General features: G+C 35.4%; 2 pseudogenes; one reads left to right on the top strand and one right to left on the bottom strand.

Moving 5' to 3' along the window:
- Positions 1-335: 335 nt before the first annotated feature.
- On the bottom strand, positions 336-8,458 carry LOC121238434 (annotated as a pseudogene).
- A 1,170-nt stretch (positions 8,459-9,628) lies between these two features.
- The window catches only part of LOC121238238, a 111,348-nt pseudogene continuing 100,522 nt past the window's right edge, over positions 9,629-20,454 (top strand).

The following is a 20,454-nucleotide window of genomic DNA, read 5'->3' as shown; positions in this document are numbered from 1 at the left end:
ACTTCAGAAAAAGTTTGTAAACGATCTCGGATTAAGTAAAGGAACGGTACTGTGATGAATAAAACACCAAATGTGATTAATTAATTGGGCAGGAGAGATTGTAATATGAAATCCCACCTTTCCTTGAAAGGAGAACTACTCATGTCTTACATGGCCTTTTTCTATATTAGTAATGAACATGTCAATGGTTGTTGAAGATTATGTTTCATTAATCACGTGTAAGTAGTTCTTTAAAGTGGTTGTTAATTTGGTGCTGCGCGCATATATATTGGTTAATTTGTTGTCGCTAAATCTTTTTAGGTTTTATTCAAAATATAAAAAATATATATGGTTCATCCCATAATATTATTTTTCGAAATATGACAACTTACACAAGCCCTTTATAACTTATGAAACGAATTCTGAAATATGCATTTTCCATTTCAAATGGAAATGCTATAGGGAACTCCCTTTCCAGTCACTCCAGGTCCGGAAAAGGGTTTCAAAAGCTCATATGGCACAATACCAGCCCCGTTTCTGTTCTTCAAGTCCCTATTGGCATTCCTCTTATCAATAATTCCTTCAAGCTGCTTCAACCTCCGATTAAATCTCTCAAAGGCTGCCTTTATATGTGGATTCTCAGCCCGTGCCGGCTCTATTGCCTCCCCTAGATACTCTTCATCGGGAGAATGATTTGATAGTACGTCCAAAACAACCATGACTCTTGTTGCTTGAAGTTGTGAAGGGAAGCATTGTAAGAGTGCACCTTCGGGCTTTCTCAAGAAGTTGGTACAAAATTCCTCAGAAGGTTCTTCAGAGGGCATATTGTTCCTAGCAATGGTAGGCCGATTTGGGAAATAACCAGCGTAGGTGTATTTTCCAAAGTTCACGGCTGCATGGTGACCAGAAGCCACCCATACTATTGTTGTGATGATTTGTATAAGGTCTTTTGGGGTGTTGAGGACCGGCCACCATGATTCATCCTTTTTGTCACCATGGCCAACTGTTCGGATTTCTGTCCACCATGCATGTAGCTCTTGATCGGACTCTATGGCTCTCGGGTTAGGATAATAGTAATTGACATAGTTGCTAACCCACTCTTTGATGGTGTCCCAAAGGAGAAGGCCATCATTAGCAAAGGGGTAGTCCTCAATTGTCAGCTTTAGGCCATGCGGAGCAGTTGAATCCTCAACAGCAAGTCCCCTAGAAAGTAGTGAAGTCAAGAAATTAGTGAATATATTTGGAGATCATAGATCATATTGGCTATAATGTTAATTAAATTAGCCAATACATAGTATTCCTCTTGATTACTCTGATTAAACTAAAATAAGGAAATGTTAATCATAAATCACCTGTTGAGTAAATCTGCTGGTAGTGCCTCAGGGTTGAATTGCCACTGCTGGTCATAAGCGACAGAGCTAAATTCCATTGAATACTTTCCGGGTGAAAATGAACTCTCATTAATCCCTCCTGCATTGATGAGAGCTTCTCGAGCGAGAGCATTAATTTCCGTAGTGTACCGAAAATGAGGGAGCAATAGTCTGTGGATTGGGTGGATTGCACTAAGTTGTCTGTTTGTTGCAATTATATAAGGTTCTGTGCAACAATGAGTTCTTAGCCTGAAATTGAATAGATAAAAGAATACAACATGTTAGCAACTTATTTGTACAAGTGCATTCTTTTTCCTATTTTATAGCATTGTTTGTTGAACAAAAATCCTTCCAAAATATATATTTTTCTCAGCTTGTTGAAAATTAACTGATTTTTTAATGCATGGATAGAGCAACTTTTGGCATATTTCCATACTAGCTTGGGTTAAGGGTCGGGGAAGGTATACCAATGACTAACAAGTTGGTGATAACCGGAGTCGTGGGCTAGTACATGAGCTTTGGCAAGCCTCCACATCCAGACACCTGTAGCATCCCAACAGGGTGTGAAAACTTCTCTCCACTGTGGCTTTCCATCGATTGGGGGCCGAGTTAGCTCAATGGCCAACGGCCTTAACGTGCCCTCAGGGGTAAGAAAGAAGAGCGTCCGTGATCCATACAAAGTTGTGCCTTTAATTTCTCTTACTCTGCTCACAAAGGGTAAGAATAGATCATGGTAGTCTAAAATGCACAACTTCTTCTGACTTATAGCCTGCATGATTAATGAATATAGTTATAATTAAATAACACAATATTTATATTTGAATGATAGATGATTAATTATAAGAATGAAGGGATCATAAATTTTATCACCATATATCACTTGCAAGTTATCACATGCATGTCTATTTTCTGGTGTTAATTACCTCCTTGACAGAACAAAAGCCTTTGACTCTCGCTCAATCATTTCTGTAGTGATTGCTGATTCTTGAGGGCCGTAAATCTTTGGGTCAACGCTTACTCTTCAAGGGCCATTCCTAAATCATGATTTTTAAACAAAAGTTTAGTATACAGAAATTAAAATCTACACATGCAGTACCTGTATCTTATAAGGGCCTAAGATAATACCATACGAGTTCATGATCATGACATGTTTAATCATAATAACTTGATCTATTAAGCGATAGTAACAGACCATCTTGCTAAACTATTTTTTTATTTACTTTAAAATATAATGCTAAACTTTACGCATTGTAGATTTGTGCATGTGTTTATATCAATTATATTGAAAACATATAAATATATATTTCTAGAAAGAGTTATCTTAATTCTGACTTATTCATCAAGATCTTTCATTGTAAATGACTGCAATTCATACCGTGACCAACCGTATGCTATACGGGTTGAGACCTGCAAGAGTCTGCCTGATAAATTCCTCATCCCTAAACCAAAAGAACTTGTCTCCTGCACGTGCCAAAGAAAAACGATTTGAAGAAAGATTGCGTAGGATGAAAGGATCAAACATAAGTTTTATGTGTCTGTTTTCTCACTATCCATTGTTTCTGGTGTCTCAAACCGCAACACTTCATCTTGGGCTTGAGTAATACTACTGACAAGCCTAGGCAGGATGTTGAGTAGGGATCCTTTGTTTTGTGCTTTATTAGGAGGAGGCAAGTTTACCCCCTCGTTGAAAAGTGAATCTATGGCAGTGAAGTAAGGGAATCCGAGTTCACCGTCAACGATTGCGATCTCTAGGGATGGTACCAATGCATGTAAAACAGAGTATAATGCCTTTGCGGAGAATGTTAGCTGCTTTACTTCTGAGAAGGATTCATCCCTTGGAATATAGACGTTGCTACTTCTTTTCTCCGACAATGGATCTGGCACAAATTAAGCAATTGTACGTTCATATATATGATAAAAAAGGAATGGAGTTACGTATTAAAAAAGAATGAAGAGCTATATTTACTGTGATTATATTTATCATTCGAATAATATTATTTTATATTTTATATTTTATCATCTTAAATTATCATATTTATTGATGTGATAAATTTATATTTAACTTGTATTCTTATTCTATAACGTTATATTTTACTTTAATATATACCTTCGTATGAACCATAGGATCGGCAATGAAAAATCCTCGAGACATCTCATGCAGTACGTACGGACTTTTCACGAGATGAATGAAAGCTTATAACATTGCCATATATAATATTTAAAGAAAGATATTTGTAATAGTAAATTGTGTAACTACCGCGTAATTGTTTTGAAAAAAGTGAATAAAACATCGGACTCACATGAAAAAATTATTTTTTTAATAGTAGACTCTACTTTTTTTTTAAATGATTACATGACATTTATGCACTTCACGACTGTACATATAATTACCCATAATGTTTTATTTATACTTTTAATTTTCTTGAGCCGCAAAATGGAAAAACTAGGAACATTTTAATGGTAACACAACACATTTAATATGAGGATAATATATATAGTACTACTAGTTGCCTGGCGGCTGCCTAGGCGTTGCCTAGTGGAAGAGCCGGTCCTGCGACGTAGTACTTCTAGTAAACAATCTAAAAAGTCACGACGTCGGTATATAATGCATGAAAGATCTCTCTCTAGATCTCTCTCTCTCTCTCCATGCTAGAATGGTTTCCGTCTGTGATCACCTTATGATCAATCACTATCGGGAGCTTGACCATCATCGAAAGATATCAAATTATATCCATGCCTTTTCTTAAAAGCAAACCACATTAGTTGCCACAGATGCACACGTGGATTTTTCAATATTCCTATTGTTCGTGTATGAGACGGCATTCAAAAAATTAAGGAAATATCGGAGAAACTAGTACAAATTGAAAATATCTCTCCGAAAGATCAAAATCAAGCGATTAGAATCATAAGCTAGCATGAATGGATACCAACAAAAAACAAAACAAGTCTAATCTTAATTAATGAATAATGCACCTTATGTCTATCTTACATCATTATCTTCTTTTCAAAACAACCGGCCTTAAGATTAGACTTATTATTTATTGATTATAAGTATGACATGCAGTACGTACTTCTAGATTAGACTTGTATCTATTTACTTAATTGGGATGCAGGTTGGGGAGCCATCTCCCTAAATGTTTGGAAAAAAGGCCTACAATATTATTTCTCATGTTTTATTTTAAAAACTATATGATTAAAAAAATAAACCGTTAATTACGCATAAATCCAGAAACCATCTCATGGCAATTTATCTAACGTCGTACGTACTTAATTTCCTAAAACTGCAATTCTTGCATGCATATATATATATATATATATATTGTACGTGTGTACCTATGTGTGTGTGCATGTATTTATATATGTATGTATATATCTACGAATTACATTAATCCTATCTCACTTTTATCTTATTATGAAGTGTCATTGTTCAACAATTTATTTTAAAAAAAATAATAATACATCATGATTTAAGAATGATACATGCATGGAAAGTATCATATTTATAAAAATAAGATGAAAATATGATAATAGTGTGATATATCATTGCTCATATAATAATAACTGACAGGATGCAATACCTTTCTCACTATGAGGACGTCCAGTTCTACAACGCCTAGGATATGGATATTGCTTTCCGCCGAGTACCTGTCTTTTAAGATCGTCACTGCTATCGGGATCTCCAATATCATTGTAGACATCATAATCATAAATTCTCTCGTGGGTCTTTCGTTCTCCTTTCCCATCTCCTCTCAAAATGACAAGCTCTTCTTCTCTTAGCCTCCTCAACCCTTCTGGTGTCTCTGATGGCAAGTATGACTACAGATCCCCATCCAACACATATACATTATTGTCACGATCCAAAAGGGAAAAAAAAAAATCACTATATATAAAAACTGCTCTAAAGAGAAAATATTTTTATAAAAGTAATTCTCTAGGGAATCAAGTTTAAAAAACTAATTTTGAAAGCTCCATGCATTATAAACTATTTGACCATCATAATTTTTATATTAAAATATAATAAGGTTTAGCCGGGAATGTAAAATTTAAATAAGAAAAAATAGAAAATCGTGTAATATGTAAATATTATATAATTGGCTTCGAGTTATTCTAAAATTTGATTTTTTAAATGTGTTAATTATCCGAATTAACTTTCGGATTTAAATTAAATTTGATTAAGATAAATTTACTTATAATAAATTTAAATATTCTTTTTTTTTATATAAATTTACTTATAATAACTTTAAAAATTGGAAATATTCTTATAAAAAAAACTTTAAATATTCATTAAATACTATGCAATTCATACTATCACTCTCCCAAAATAAGTTTTGGAGTACTCCCAATAGCATGCAGTTCAAACAGATTTATTCCCAATTTTTATGACAATTAAAAAAAAAAAAAACAAATACTGCTTACTGCTTTATATATTTTTTATTTGACGATTGAAGAATAAAATATGATATTATGATTGTAGCGTCCCAGTACAAATCTAAGAATAATACTAAATACAAATTTGAAAAAAATAAATTACTCTGTACAGGTCTTTTGTAAAAAAAGAATATGTTTTTTTAAGGTGGGGTTGAAGAAAAGGGACCAGGTATTATCGGAGACTGTGCGAAACGACGAATTCCAAAACCAAAATAATGCTATATATATTCATGGAAAGGTTTTGTTTTTTTAAGCACTGATTAGCTAAAAGAAAAATGTCTTAATTAATTAATTTCCAAGCTGCATGCACAATCTCGTCCCTTGAATGAACCCATGTGCACGCATATATATATATATATATATAATTTGTTGAAGTATATTATATAATTAATTTAGTACGTAGTTCAAGAAGTTGGAGGGAGCTGGCTGACCTTGTTTGCGAAGAAGACTCTCTTATGAGGATAGTCATGCTTTGAGTGAACCCATGAATTACAGGTCAAATTGACGGCGCCATTTGGGAAGCCATTAAGGCTAATATCCTTGAGATACATGATCTCCTTGTCGTGCTCATTCTCCACAAAAATGGCCCCAACCTCTCCGAAATCTGCAGGAACTTCGAAACCTGACTCAAATTTCACCTCCCCTTCATCTTGGCTCTTCCAGTGTGCGTACCCTTTGATTGTCTCCTTCTCTAATCCCGTCTCTTCAAAATTAACAAATTAATATATTAATACTACAATTAACTGTAATACTACATGTTAATGGACCAGATCATAGAGATCATATTAACTTCACTGTAATACTGCATCTTATAACCTAGCTAGCTAGCCTCTGCGCCTGACTTATATATGGTATTTAGACAAACTCTAATTTCATGATAGTCAATCACAGTCAACTTAGCCTTCTCTCTCTCTCTCTCTCTCTCTCCCCCCGACCTATATATATAATATATATATTTATATTTATATATACACACCTTTCACTTTAAGGGGGACCATGTATGTGCAGTGCCACCAGCTAGCTGCTTGCTTGATTGTTCTCTTGTTTTAGAGTCTGATACGTCAAATTACATAATTTGAAAATTTTCAAGCTTGATTAATGCTATATATATCCAGCTCGCCCTTATGATATCTGTTAACTTAGATACAAATAGTCATACATGCAGACATGCAGTAGTACGACTTGACTTACAAACATTTAATCAGTATATATACAGTAGGATTCTGTCCCCCTGAGGTTGGTTGATGAGGAAATCATGTCAAGAATACATTTAGATCCATATGTTGGAGATAATAATTAAATGAAGATATATACATTTATATAAATATAATATCAAATAAAAATAAGTAAGACTACATATAATCGTATAGTGCGCAAGTGCCAGCGTGCAATCCTTTTAAAAAAGAGTAAAGTTTTCTATTAAAAAATTAGTTTTTTATATGTAGTTTCGTATTTACTTACTTTTTTAAAAAAGATTACATAGCACTTACGCACTCCATAATTAAAAAATTTCATTTCTCCTTATAAAATGATGAGGCAAAAACTGTTCCTTAACTAGCTAAATATTCAAAACAAACCACATGCAGGAAGTTCTTCTCACATAATTGACGAACTAGCTAGTCTTCACATGATATATATTTTTTTTTTCTAGGAAATAGACTTCATTTCATTAATGAATTAAGGAAATTACAATTGTGACTAGTCAATACAGAGAAAAGCTCAGATTACAAGCTAAACTACACATCTATTGGAAGCTTTCCCGCATATACAAATTTATTTACGATGGATATTATCTTAACTTCTATAAACTCTCAACTGAGAATATCCAACCTCCATCCTCTTAAGGAGGAGAAGGAAAAACCACCCACATCCTCCAAAAGGAGGAGAAGGAAAAAAACACGACCCTCCTCTTTGGAGGAGGGGGTTCTCCTACATATATTAATATGCGTAGAACTTGCACAAAAATGAGTTGAAAATTTTTGGATAATGGATACTTGAGAATAAGTCGTTGGAGATGGAACCAAAGTTCCATTTCAAGCAGGAAAAGCATGTATAATTAAATTGAATATTAATGAACAAATTATACAAATTAGAAAAAAATAAAATATATATATATATATATTTTCATACATTAAAATGAAGGGGATCGGGGTGGAAACCAAAAAGTCGTTCTTCCAATTTACGTTTAATATATAATAATGGAATTGTTCGGGTGTGATTAATATTAATCATATATGAGTACTTACTAGGATCAAGCTGGGCGCTAACAAGCTCCAAGAGGAGTGTTTTACCAAGCCAGTCTGTTATATCATCTCGGCCTATGACAAGGCTGGAGAGGAAGACACCAACAGTAAGTTTCACAGTTACAATGGCTTTAACAGAGGTTGCCTTATCGCCGTTATCGGTAGAGGCCGTTGCTACCGCTTTAATATTATTGCCAGGCACGGAGCCGATTCGAAGATTTTTGTTTTTCTTGTGGAATGAGTACTGCATCGAAAGTATTGGAAGTGAAGCAATACTATAGCCATTTCCATGGAGGAATGGCTTGTGCAAAAGGAAGCTGGGGGTTTGGGTGGAGGAGGAGGAGAACTGCGACTGGAGACTTGGCTGTGGTTTCAACATGATTGCCTGCGCAACTTTGTGGGAGAGATATTTGGCTTATGGTTACAGATAAAGCAAGCTGTTTATCAATGCTTCGTATATACAGGAGTAGTTGGGGGCATTTAATTATTGCAGCAATAATGTTTACAGAAATATTTTAAATACCTACTATTCTAAGTCGTTTCCACGTGAAAAGTAAGGGGAAATGAGGCTGGAATATGTTTCTTCCTACGAAATTCTGTACTTCTATGAGAATTACATATATCTAATACGGCGAGGTAGGGAGAAAATTCTAAAGACAATATATATACATTGAAAAAACGAGGCAATATACACATGATAATCCGGCCCTTGTTTTTTCCTTTTCTTTTCTTTTTCCTTTTCCCTCTTGCCCACCCTCTGGCTGGGTTTAGGAGGATATATAGCAAGATGGTTTAGGGCATTGATCATGCATTTAATGGAGTTAGGGAGGCATGCTCCTCTTGAGTCTTGATCACATTAACACTAACTTAATTATTATGATACATATTATCAACTTCAAATTATAGTTGTGGACGTTGAAACTTTGAGAGAAATATGTCGACTATGATATCATATATACGTCAACGTACACGCTAGCTCTTGCTAATTAAGACTAGATCAATAATCTTCTAACCAAATTTCCTTTTTGTTTATAGTCAGAAGGATAAATTTCTAAACCTTGGTACGTAGGTCATGGGGAAGAAAATTCAAAAGGCATTTTTCAAAGTATACTTAATTATCCAGTGAATATGGAGACAGAATGAGGCTATTTTTCAAAGTATCCTTAATTATTCAGAGAATATGGATTTAGGGCATTGAGCCAGTACTGTGACTTTATAGGCCGTAATTACGTGGACTTAGGCATGCATTGCATGCATGCGTGTTCGATCAATTTAACTTTCGCTTCACGAAAAACTTTTTGGCGACATCTTTTTGGTGGAGAAAATAAAAGATTAATAAGGGTGTGAAAAAATGACACTAAAATATAGTACTAGGGCTTTTATAAAGAATAATTGCGTTGGTGACAATTAATTTTTAGATGTAGTTGTGTAATTATTGCACTATACTTTACTAAGCTCATGATATATATATATATATATATATATATATATATATATATATTAGCAATATCTATTTACACTATACTTTACTAAGCTCATGATTACAGGCCGTCTAAAGCCCTTTGTGAGGCTTTTCCTTGCACTTGGATCTTCCGCAAGCCTTAGAAGATGGGTATCTGTGGCACCCCCGACTCTCATGTAAGAAGACACGGGAATCAAGACGCCAGGATGGTGACAACAGGGTCACACATCTTAACGATAGTGTCAAATGTATGTACATGCAACAGTGTACAATAAACAACGCAGCAGATTATTAAGTCAACTAAGTACCAGAATTGTTAATATAATTTAAACAATCAGTAAAAAGGTTTAAAAATTATACAGTCATCCAAAATAAATATTTTACAAGTCTCAAACCAAAACAAGTGATGCCAGATCACTCCTCGGGCGGAGCCGAATCTTCAGACTCACCCTCAACCTCATCTGCATCGAAATCTGCGTTACCACAAAATGGTACCGCAGGTAAGTATAGACCAAACAACTACGAGATAAAAATACATTAATGTGACCAACATGCATGCATATGATGAAATATGCATTAGATCCAAAAATACTATTTTTCCCAAAAATAGATATTTTCAACACACGCCAAAATCCCATTTTAGCCCAAAAATAATACTCCGTCATTTTCCCAGAAAATGACCCAAATCAATAAAACCTCATTTTCCCAGAAAATGAATCACATCAAAACCTTTTAATCAACACAAGCTATTTTCCCAGAAAACAGTCCATTATTCCATTAACCAATGCACTATGATCTCCCCTAGGGATCATCCGCACGTCATGGCTTCGTAGCGATGCTCAGTTCTGCACCCAGCGCGTTCGTGGCCAAGGAACCACTACGCAAAGAGCGATGCCCAGTTCCGCGCCCAGCGCGTACGTGGCCAAGCATCCTCTAGCCCCCGCCAGCAGAGGGGCCACGGAGTCGGCACGAGACCATCTTGTCCGATCCCGTTGTCGCCCAGCGACAACCCAGGGGATGTCACTCAGTATATTCCGCTCCCGAGTGACCAGAGGAGCTCCACCGAGATAATACCCCATCTCGGCTTGGGGTCGTGATACACACGCATCCAAAATCCTTTAACACATGAAAACCAGTTTTCATGAAACACATGAACATGAATGCATGTACACGAAGATCCAATTTCCTTTACAAACATGATCATGCGTGCAATATGCCATGTACATGAACAACACCATACCAACAACCAACATTTCACAATACCAACCAAATACACAACTCCATCCACAATCAATCTGACCCCCGAACTCCTCGGACTCAGTCCGGCATGTCCAACCAGATTACAATAATATGAGTTAGTGCAAAAATATATTTAAATCACGATAGTTCTTTGGAAAAATACTTACAGTGCTATATAATAATTTCCGAAGGATCACGGAGCTGCAAGAAGTGGCAACACAACTGCAGAACAGTGCAAAATGCACTGTGGCCATGGGTCTCAAAAATCCACTTTTGAACGAAGACAAACCAAGACCCAAAATTGATAGGGTATGGCTTAGAGAGGTTGGTGAAGCTAGTGATGGCGGCGGTTTGCCGTGGGTGGCGGTGCAAAGAGTGGTTTTAGGTCAAAGATGTCCAAATCGGAAATGGAGATAGATAGGCTTCACCGGTGACGGATCGGAGCTAAGGATGGGTGCTTTAGGTTGTTAGGAGGTCGAGGATGAAGTGTTGCAGAAATGGTAGCCGGAGGTGGCGCGCAAACGAAGTGAAGGCCGCGGCTTTGGACGGTTCGTGGAGGCTAAAGGCGACGCGATAGGAGCTGAGAATGGAGGGAGGTGGTCGCCGGCCGGTGGGGAAGCGAACGGCAGGGGCGGTGAGGGCCACGGAGGCGCAGAGGCGATGGGCTGGGCGAGTGACGGAATGCATGGGGAGAGAGAGGGAGACTGTCGCGCGGGAAGGGGAAAAACAGAGGAAGAAAAAGAAAAGGGAAAGAAAGAAAAGAAAGGGAAAAGAAAAAGAGAAAAAGAAAAGTAAGGAGAAAGAAATGAGGTCCAATCTTCACATCTTGGGTCACAAAATTATTCAACGGAAACGATTTTAAAACAGCAAATCAATTAAAATAATTTAAACGTAATGATACAATGAAAATAAAATAATTAAATCCAACAATCAATTAATTTAAAATAAAGAATAATTTAAATGTATAACAATAATTAATATTAAGAAAACATATCAACTTTAATTTTCACAATTTAAAGATTATAAAATAAACTATTTAAAATATCCGACAATTTTAAAATAAGAGAATAAATTTTTAAATTAATAAAAATAATCTTTTAATAAAAATATATTAAAATACAGAGTATTACAGTATCGATCAGAATAGTAGATCAGACCGATGAGCTTTAATATTATTAAGAATATCGTGATCATAGTTTTGGATTGAGACGTCCCATCTTTATCCATTTTTATTTTACTCTCGTATAGCCATAGGCAGGTCATCGAATTTATGATTAATGGAGCTAAGGATCATTGCCGACTGTACTGATATTGATGCTTATAAGAAATTTGACACGCTTAGGTTACGGTCTAGGAAATAGGGATACTTCGTCCAAAATTTGGTATAAATGTAGTGTTGATTAAAAATTTGTTGGCTAGAATTAGATGATTAGGACATATTTAAATTATTGAATTAATGTAATTTGCCACAATATGGAGAAAATCTTATTCTCATTGATATGTCTTTGATAATTATTGTACGTTTCCCAACTAATTTTTTAAATTAATATTTTTTTTTTTTTTTTTTTTTTTTTTTTTTTTTTTTTTTTTTGCGGTTTTTAAACCATTTGCATGGGTTTCGTATAGGCTGTGTACAAGTACTATCGTTTTCTTTTGGCAAAAGAAAAAAGTCTAGCTACGTGTATTAACGAAATTAATTAATTGAGTGGTAGATCATGTAGATCAAGGCCTACCGCCTACGTACAAAGATAACTCTCCACAGTACTCCCAATTAAGTTGGGTGGTGATAAAATAAAAACAAGTCAACCTTAGAGATATGTAATTAATTCGGTGTACAAGTACCTTTTTGCGGTGAATATTTTTAGATTTTAGAAAATTAATTTGGGTGACTTTTTTGGAAATAAAAAAGAAAAAAACACTGAAGCATGCATGCAGTACCGGAAAGCATGTGCAGTGATTATTCCCCTGCATTCTTTATCGTCTTTATCTTCTCGCTTTGAATTAAATCTTCAAATAGTCAAAATCTTGAAACTAGATCTACACAAATTGCATAAGATCAATGGTATTGAGGCAGATTTGCTAGTTATTTTAGCTGACTTGCATGTGTGTGTATATATATACATATATATATATATAATTTACCAAAAATATCTATAATTAAATTATAATATAGAATATATTGTCCAATAAAATTGCAGGAAAAATAGCGAATCTCAGTAATAGACATATAGCTATCGATCAATACCATCGGTACAAGGCATTTGCACATAATAAAATTTATAAAAAGAATGGTGATCAGTCATATTAATCGCAATTATATTAATTATTTGTTTAATTCCTGAGTCGATTATGGCAACTTTATAAATTCTCTAATCATTGAGCCACAGTACTAGATATAACATAATTATCTAGTTTCTGACAACGAAGCTGAGTCTCCTGTCGTTTTTTCACTAGAAAATGAGGTGGTGGAAAAACAGCTATAACTAAACTGTGAGGAAGAAACGAGTGTGGCAGCCATTGAGGAACCTTCTGGAGGTGGTATGAAGAGTCTAGAAGCACAATGGGAGAAGCTGAGGCTCTCGAAGGAGGAAAGATTGGTTGTAGATGTTGGGGAGGAAACTGAGGAGGATGTTTGGGAGTGTGGAGAACGGAGCATTGTTGGGAAGATCAGTATAGAAAGGGTGATTGGCAGAGATTTTATCAGCCATAATGGGGAAGATCTGGCGAATCAGCAAACTAGCTGAATTTCGCGAGGTTGGCGATAATAAATTTGTGATTACTTTCAGATCATAGGCTCATAAGCTACGGGTATTAGATGGCAGACCATGGTTGTTTGACAACCATCTATTTGCACTCAAGGCGTTTGAAGCTTTTGCCCAACCAAATGAGTGGAAGTTTGACAGTGAATTATTTTGGATCCAGGTCCATAACTTGCCGATGATCTGTATGACTAAGGAGAAGGGGAGTGTGATTGGTGAATCATTTGGAAAGTTGATTGAGCTTGATGTTCCAATAAATGGTATTGGATGGGGATGGGGGAAATTTTTACGAATGAAGGCGGAGATTCCCCTAAGAAGGGCCATCGTTCGAGGTAGGTGGATTAAGGTGAATGGTCAAAATGTTTGGGTTAACCTCAAATATGAAAAGCTTCATAGACTTTGTTTTCAATGTGGGTGGTTGATTCATGGAGAGAAGGGATGCTTGAGTAAGGGTGAGGGGTCTGGGAATGGGAAGGTTGCTCAAGGTTAATTCGGCTCCTGGCCTAGAGTTGAGGGACGACCAAAAAGAATGAATCAGAAGGGATGGGGGAGGAGAGATTTGGCTGAAGGAAAGCATACTATGGTGGATCTAATAAGGGAGAAGGGAGTATCCTTCAATTTAATTCTAGGGTTTCATTGTTCTAGGGTTGCCAAAAAAAAAAACAAAAGGTAGGTTGTAACACCCCGTATTTTAGTGTATTTTTATTGAATGATTATTTTTATTAATTCGAAATTTATTCTCTTGTTTTAAAATTATCAGATATTTTTAAATGGTTTATTTTATGATCTTTAAATTGTGAAAATTAATTTGTTATGTTTTATTAATATTATTATTGTGATGCATTTAAATTGTTCTTTATTTTAAATTAATTGATTGTTGGATTTAATTATTTTATCTTCATTTTATCAGTACGTTTAAATTATTTTATTTGACTTACTGTTTTGAAATTATTTTCGTTGGATCATTTTTGAGACCCAAGATGTGAGGATTGAACCTCATTTATTTTCCTTTATTTTTTCCTTTTCCTTTTTCTTTTTCTTTCCCTTCTCTTTTTTCTTTCTTTTTCTTCTCTCCGCTCTCCCTCTCCCGCGCGCGTTGCTTCCCCCCTCTCTCGTGCGATTTTCTTTTCCTCCACCCAGCCACCTCCGCGCGCCGCCGTGCACCTCACCGCCCAGCCCATCATTGTCTTCCCCTCCCTCTAGCGACCACCCCCCTCCATTTTCAGCCTCCTTCGTGCCGCCGTTAGCCTCCACGAGCTCCTCAAACTGCAGCACCCTTTGAGCTCCATCGCCGCCGTCGGATCACCTCCGGCCACCATCTCTTCACCACTTCATCCTCGACCTCCTAACAACCTAACCCACCCATCGCCAGCTCCGATCCGTCACCGGTGAAGCTCCACCATCGTTTTAGATATTTTTTACCTAAAACCGCCTCCTACGCCGCATCCCATGGCAAACCACCGCCACCACTAGCTTCACCGACATCTCTAAGCCCTACCCTATCAATTTCGGATCTTGATTTGCCCCTGTTCAAAAGTGAGTTTTTGAGACCCACGACCACAGCGCATTTTGCATTGTTCTGTTGTTGTGTCGCCACCTTTTGCCCCCCATGACCTTCCAAAAATTATATTATAGCATTGTAAGTATTTTTTCAAATAACTTTTGTGATTTAAATGTATTTTTGTACTAATTCATTTTACTGTGAACTGGTTGGTTATGCCGGACTAAGTCCGAGAAGTAAGGGAGTCAGTTGGATTGGATTATGGAGTTGTTTGTGTGATTGGTTTATGATGTGAGATTTATTGGCTGTTTCGGATTTAAATATTGGTGTTTTGAGTTTGACGTTGGTTACGGTAGATATTGATGATTTTAGAAAGTGATAATATATTTTGGGATTACGAGAGTTTTAAGTTTTGAGGAATTAAAATAGGTTATTTTGGAAGCTTAGGCTTAAATATCGAAATGCGTGATTGATTGGAAACTTACGGAAATTACGTGATTATTTTTATAGGTGACGATTTATAGTCGACTCGACATTTTTGAGGAAAATTCTGGAAAAGCTAAGTCGTCCAAATAAGCGGGGTTCCTATGCTAGATTTGCATAAAAGAAATGAACTGAGGTTGGTTTGTAAAAATGTGCATGTTGTTTTAAAAAGAAAATAAGAAAAACAACCTCAGTGTATGTTTTGCATTCACTCATGAGATACGTATGAAAGAGAAAAGAAATGTTTTTGACATGAAATGTATAGACATAAGCAATACTTGACATGTTTCCGAAATATGCAAAAGAGCGAATATGATATCATTGAGACTTTTATGCATGTGGTATGAAATGATTTGGATCTATTTTTGATCAAATGGAAATGATATGAATATGTTTCGCACATGTTTTGATATGATATGGATATGATAAAACTTTGGCATACTTATCTCTTCTGAATATGGTTCTGATATGATGATACTGGTTCACGTGATATGGTTGGTACCAACATGATATGATATGATATGATATGAGTGCACCCATTTTGGAAACAAAGTGGTCTTTTTACGTGTTATTTCCTGTGTGCACACTCGGGGTTCCGAGATTGAAAAAAAGGAAGTTTACCATATGATACTACCTGGTTTGGCCACCGGGGATAGCACAACCCTACCATGAGGGTTAAACATGGTACATGATATGATATGATATGACATGATATGATAAGATAAAGATGTTCAGTTATGTTATGCCAAAACGTTTTTGAATATGAAACGGATATTTAAATATAAACTATTGGTTTTCGAATATGAAAATGGTTTTTGAACACCAAAAAGGTCATTGATTATGAAACAGATTTTTGAATATGAATAGTTGGTTGTTGAACATGACAATGGTCTTTGAATATGGAAATGGTCTTTGAATATGGAAAGTGCCTTTAAATATGAACAGTTAATTTTTGAGTCTGAAAAGTCTGAAGAGTCGCTCTGATTTTCTGATAACACGTTTATGAGATCTGCATATAAAAATGAAATGTTTTATTTCTGCATACGGAATTTTCTAAAAAGGCTCATGTTTACATACTAGTATATGTTCTCTACTTACTGAGTTGTTGATAACTCACCCCTCTCTTATCTCCAATATTTTCAGATGATTTGAATATTCCAGTTGAGGATCAAGAATATGGAGCATAGGTAAGAGGAGTTAAGAATAGTGGTTTAAGCATAGGAGGTTTACATGAGTATTGAGGATTTTGTTATTCAGTAAGTTTGTTGCATTCTGATGATATGAATTGTTGGGAGGTTGATGTGTTTATTAAGACTTTGTATTGTCTTGGATCAATTATACCAGAGTATTTGATGTGAATTAATGAGTAGTTTGTGAGATAGAGAAAAATTTGATTATGTACTATGTGGATGGAAAATAATTTTTAGCGACATGAGTTAACTCTCTAGATCTTCGGGGACGGGGCGTTACATAGGTTGCCGCAATTCTTAAGATTTTTGGTTTAGCTGAAATTTGCATCACCTAGGGTTTCAAAAATCTAGGGTTCAATGCATCTCTAAGTTTGTCAATTGATTAGAGTGTCATCCATTGATTCTCTTCTATTTCGTTGTCAATTCTTGTGTGCTTGAATTCAATTGCTTGATTTTCACAATTGAGTATTGCTGTTTGTGATTGAATTAGAGAAGAAAAAGGAAATGAAAAGAAAAGAAAAGAAAAGAAAAAAATTCAAAAAACTTCAAAAAAAAAAAAAAAAAAGAAGCAGGAGAAAAGAAAATGTAACATATTCAAAGGTTGCTATATAGTTATAACAAAGAGAGAAAAATATTTATTGATTGAGCTTTATCATCAAATGGGCTGAATAAATCTTTCTAGTTAGTATCTTATTTTATAATTACTCTTTCCATCATATAAATTACTTGAGTCTCATGTCATTTTATTCTTTTCTTGTTTCTTGGATCTATATTACTGGTTGAAATAATACAAGGTTGTATTGTCTTGATTTAGTTCAATTAGTTCTTAAAGAACTTGAGCGGGAATACTATTGAGGTAAAATGTAAGAGAGTGTGAGACTATTATCGAGAAAAAGCCAATTAAGAGTGAAACACGAGTGGAGTGTCATTATTCAAGTGTAAACACGTAAGGGAGTGTGTGAGGTTTTCCACTAATATTCTTTTGTGCAGCACTTTACAATATCTCACCAGAGTGGCTCTTCACCAAAGGGGACGATAGATAACTCATCATTTGTCTTACAATCCATGCAACAACAGTTGAGCGGTTGAACTTAGTGTTGGATGAAGTGAGGGATATGATAGATCATCAAGATGCGGTAATTAGAAATCTACAGGGCATGAGAGATAGGAGGCGAAGTGAGTCTCGTGTTGAAATGGGTATGAGAAAGAAGAGTATGGTGATTCTCTTGTTACTACACGTGCACTTAATACAAAAATTAAGATGGATGATACAGAAGAGCAGAGCGAGAACATTTTTCATACTAGATGCCACATCACCAACAAGGTATGCAGTATGATAATTGATTTGAGGAGTTGTATTAATTTGACTAGTACTACTTTAGTTGAGAAATTGAATTTAGCTACCTTGAAACACTCTAGACCATACATGTTGTAGTGATTGAGTGATTGTGGAGAAGTTAGGGTAAATAAGCAAGTGCTAGTTTCTTTTTCAATTGGTAAATACCAGGAATGGTCATTTGTAATGTAGTGCCTATGCATGCTGGTCATATTTTGTTGGAAAAGCTATGGCAGTATGATATGAAGGTGATACATGATGGATTAAGGAACATGTATAGTTTTGAAAATGATGGGAAAATAATCAAACTTGCTCCTTTAATTCCAATACAAGTCCATAGGGACCAATTGAAACTGAAAAGTGAGGTTGCTAAAAAAAAAGAGGGAAAATGAGAGTGATAAAAAAGAAAGAGTGAAAGTGAGAGTTATCAAAAAAAGAAAAAGTGAAAAAGAGATTGAGTTAAAAAGTAAGAGTGAAAGTAAGATTGAGCTAAAAAGTAAGAGTGAATGTGACATTGAGAAAAAAAGAAATAGTGAGGCTGAAAAGGAGAGAGAGAAAAAAGATGACAGTGAGGTTGAGACCTCAAAAAAAAGAGAGGATGGGTTGGACAACAATTATGAGATCGAGAGTACAAAAAAAGATGAAGAAAAATAGAGTAATAGAAAAAAAAAGAGTGAAACAAAAATAGTAAGTGAAACAGAAAAAGTGAGTGGAAAGAAAAGAGAGAGTGAAGAAAATGAGAGAAAAATAAAGAGAAAAGTGAGTTTTTATGCTAAGGCGAGTCTTAGTACTAATGAAATTGACGTATCGTTGCCTAGTATTATTGTTTCTTTGTTGCAGGGTTATGAGATCGTATTTCCTAGTAGTGTGTTTAGTGGATTTCCATCTATTAGGGAGATAAAGCACTACATTGATTTTGTGCCAGGTGCGACAATTCCTAAACGACATTTCTTTTAAGAATATGAGTCCTTAACACAAGTGAAGGGAAAAGGTAAGTTGCTGACTAGAATGCATGCTAAGTGGGAGGACTGTATTGATACGTTCCCTCAGGTACTCAAATACACACAAGGTATGAAAAATTTTGTGGTTGATGCTTTAGCAAGAAGGTATGTCATTGTCTTCATTTTAGATGTACAATTGTTGAGATTTGAATATGATAAGGAATTGCATGTTAATGATGATAACTTTGCTAGTGTGTATGAACATTTGAGAAAGCATCGTTTGGTAAGTTCTATAAACTAAATTGGTACTTGTTTAGAGAGAATAGATTTTGTATGCCTACTAGTTTAATGCGTAAGTTATTTGTGTGTGATAGACATGGTGGTTTGCTGGGTAACCTTGGTGTAAGGAAGATTTTTGTTGTGTTGCATGAACATTTGTGGGAATATCATTTGCCATTCAATGACGTGTTGCATGAACGTTTGTGGAAGTATAATTTGTCATTCATTGATGTTTTGCATGAATGTTTGTGGGAGTATCATTTGCTATTCAATGAGGTGTTGCATGAACGTTTGTCGAAGTATCATTTGTTATTCATTGATGTGTTACATGAATGTTTGTGGGAGTATCATTTGCCATTCATTGAAGTGTTGCATGAACGTTTGTGGAAGTATTATTTGTCATTGATTAACGCGTTGCATGAATATTTGTAGGAGTATTGCTTATCATTCATTGAGTTTGCATATAATTGGAGTGATCATTTTGGTGTAAGGAAAGCTTTAGGTGTATTTCATGAACGTTTGTATGAGTATCATTTACCTTACATTGACTTGTTGCATGAACATTTGCGGGACTATCATTTACATTTCATTGAGTTTGCATATAATTGGAGTGGTTATTTTGGTATGAGGAAAAATTTAGATATGTTTCATGAATATTTGTGAGAGTATTGTTTGCCATTCAATGAGTTTACATATAATTGGAGTGTTCATGCTGCTACTCAATTTTCACCTTTTGAAATTGTTTATAGACTTAATCCATTTACTCTTTTAGATTTAACACATTTACCTGTTGATGACAAGAGTAGCATGGATGGATTTTTCCAAATTCTTGAACAAATTAATGAAAATGCATATCTAATGGATCTTCCAGATAAGTTTCATATTTCTACTATTTTCAATGTTACTAACCATTTTTCCTTTGATCCAGTCGAGATTCGAGATCGAATCATTTTGAAGAGAGGGGGAATGATGGGAACCAAGGTGGACCTAGTCTTAAAGATCCTTTACAACTTCCAGATGGGCCAATTACAAGGTCACAGTCAAGAAGATCAATGAGACAATGCAAGGATTGATGCGATCCACTTGGGACGAGTTTAGCAAGAGCCCAACATTCAAGATGGGCTTGAAGGATGAAGATCCAGTTTTGATTCATTTGATAAGCTATGGAAGAGGGCAACGACAAGACTTAAAGGCTTTGGGCTCTTGAAGGGTTTCAACTTGTTTAATTCATTTAAATGACTTAT

Source organism: Juglans microcarpa x Juglans regia, chromosome 7D, assembly GCF_004785595.1.
Source record: "Juglans microcarpa x Juglans regia isolate MS1-56 chromosome 7D, Jm3101_v1.0, whole genome shotgun sequence".
NCBI classification, from domain to species: Eukaryota; Viridiplantae; Streptophyta; class Magnoliopsida; order Fagales; family Juglandaceae; genus Juglans; species Juglans microcarpa x Juglans regia.
This window is presented reverse-complemented; position numbering and strand designations above follow the sequence as displayed.